Genomic DNA, 2,500 nt, shown 5'->3' with positions numbered 1-2,500 from the left:
AGGAAAGGAGGGAAGGGAGAAAGAAAGAAAGAAAGAAAGAAGGGGGAGGGAGAGAGGGAAGGGAGAAAGAAAGAAAGAAAGAAAGAAGGAGGAGGGAGGGAGGGAGGGAGAAAGAAAGAAAGAAAGAAAGAAAGAAAGAAAGAAAGAAAGAAAGAAAGAAAGGGGAGGGAGGGAAGGGAGAAAGAAAGAAAGAGAAAGAAAGAAAGAAAGAAAGAAAGAAAGAAAGAAAGAAAGAAAGAAAGAAAGAAAGAAAGAAAGAAAGAAGGGGGAGGGAGGGAGAAAGAAAGAAGGAGAAAGGACGAAAGGAAGAAAGAAAGGACAATGGGACGGAGGGAGCGAGGGAGGGAGGAAAAACAATGGGGGGGAAGTGGAAGAGAAAGAAAGAAAGAAACAACAATGGAAGGAAGGAGACGGGAAGGGAGAAAGGACAATGGGAAGGAGGGAAGAGGAAGGGAAAGGAGGAAGAACAATGGGAGGGAGAAGGCAGGAAGGGAGAAAGGAAGGACAATGGGAAGGAGGGAGGGAGGAGGAAAGTACAATGGAAGGGAGGAAAAAAAGGAAGAAAGGACAATGGGAGGAGGGGGAAGTGGAAGAGAAAGAAAGAAAGAACAACGGAAGGAAGGAGACGGGAAGGGAGAAAGGAAGGACAGTGGGATGGATAAATGGAAGGAAGGAGAAAGAGGAAGGGAAGGGAAGGAAGGTTGGTCGGTTCAGAGAATACCCAAATCATTTCTTCTGGGCCTCGAATCTGGGACAGAATGAATGGGCGGCTTAAGCCCACTACCCGCTAAGACCCTGCCCCCTTTTCCACAGACCTCGCGACCCCAGACCCGCGTAGATCCTTAATCTTCGGGGAGACGACGACCACCTTCCGAAGGGCGGAGCTGATTGGCTAGGTCTAAAGGCCGAAATCCTTACAGCCGGGCAGGTTTTTCCTTGGAAATCAGGGGTGGGTGGGTGGTGAGAAGACCTGGAAATTGTCTTGTAATTCAAATTCCCAGGTGATGAGGATCAGGGGCCATATCAAGAATAACTGTCGATATATATATATTTTTTTAAAGGGAGCCCCTGGATGGATTTTTCTCCAGGAGGAAAAAGTTCCAAATGGCATAAGGGAAGCTATTGAGTCCTCGACTTACAGCTGCAACAGGGGCCCAAACTCCCGTGGCTAAGCGAGAGAGGGAGTCAAGCTGTTCTCCAGAAGACAAGGCGAGAAACGGTGGACGGAAACCATCCCAGAACTCAGGGGGTTATTTCCTCACAGGGAGGACAATAAACCAGGGGAACTCCTTGCCTCCAGAAGTTTGTGGGGGCTCCATCCCTGGAGGGTCTTGAGAAGAGACTGGACAGCCGCTTGCCTGGAATGGCCTAGGGTCTCCTGCCTGAGCAGGGGGGTTGGGCTAGATGACCTCCAAGGTCCCTTCCAACTCTGGTTATTCTGCTATTCTTTTTCCTTCCTCCCTTCCTTCTTCTCCCTCTGCCTCTCACTCACCCTTCGTCTTCCTTCCTTGCTTCCTTTCCCTTTCTCTTCCTTCCTTCCTCTTATCTATTTCTCTCCCCTTCCTTCCTTTTCCTTTCTCTTCCTTCCTTCCTCTTATTCTTTCCTTTTTCCTTCCTTCCTCTTATCTATTTCTCTCCCCTTCCTTCCTTCCCCTTTCTCTTCCTTCCTTCCTCTTGTCTCTCCCCTTCCTTCCTTCCTCCCCTTTTCTTTCTTTCTTCCTTCCTTTTCCTTTCTCTTCCTTCCTTCCTCTTCTCCTTTTCTTTCCTTCCTTCCTCTTATCTATTTCTCTCCCCTTCCTTCCTTCCCTTTCTCTTCCTTCCTTCCTCTTGTCTATCTCTCCTTTCTTCCTTCTTTCCTTCCTTCCTTCCTCCCCTTTTCTTTCTTTCTTCCTTTCTTTTCCTTTCTTCCTTCCTTCCTCTTCTCCTTTTCTTTTCCTTCCTTCCTCTTATCTATTTCTCTCCCCTTCCTTCCTTCCTTCCCCTTTCTCTTCCTTCCTTCCTCTTGTCTCTCTCCCCTTCCTTCCTTCTTTCCTTCCTTCCTTCCTCCCCTTTTCTTTCTTCCTTCCTTTTCCTTCCTTCCTCGTCCTTTTCTTTTCCTTCCTTCCTCTTATCTATTTCTCTCCCTTCCTTCCTTCCTTCCTTCCTTCCTTCCTTCCTTCCTTCCTTCCTTCCTTCCTTCCTTCCTTCCTTCCTTCCTTCCTTCCTCACTGATGGTTTTCAAGAAGAGATTGGACAGCCATTTGTCTGGTTATAGGGTCTCCTGCTTCAGCAGGGGGCTGGACTAGAAGACCTCCAAGGTCCCTTCCAACATCATCATCATTACTATTATTACTATTACTATTATTACCATTATTATTATTACCATTATTACCATTATTATTATTATTATTCTACGTTCTATCTCCTGGCCAACCCAACCCAACAGGCGCTTGCCGGTCCCAGAGGACCTTCACCCTCCACCGGCCAGGGACGCAAACTCTCTCAGGGAGCCCGAAAGGCG

At 47.7% G+C, this 2,500-nt stretch overlaps 1 protein-coding gene across 1 annotated transcript in view; it reads right to left on the bottom strand.

Moving 5' to 3' along the window:
• NRF1 (nuclear respiratory factor 1) overlaps positions 1-2,500 on the bottom strand; it is a 52,482-nt gene that overhangs the window by 11,402 nt on the left and 38,580 nt on the right.

The sequence above is a fragment of the Notechis scutatus genome, chromosome 6 (assembly GCF_049901735.1).
Source record: "Notechis scutatus isolate UNSWTSFEM ecotype Mainland chromosome 6, rNotScu1.2, whole genome shotgun sequence".
Classification (NCBI taxonomy): domain Eukaryota; kingdom Metazoa; phylum Chordata; class Lepidosauria; order Squamata; family Elapidae; genus Notechis; species Notechis scutatus.
The sequence above is the reverse complement of the archived record's forward strand: the minus strand, read 5'-3'. Positions and strand labels throughout refer to the sequence as shown.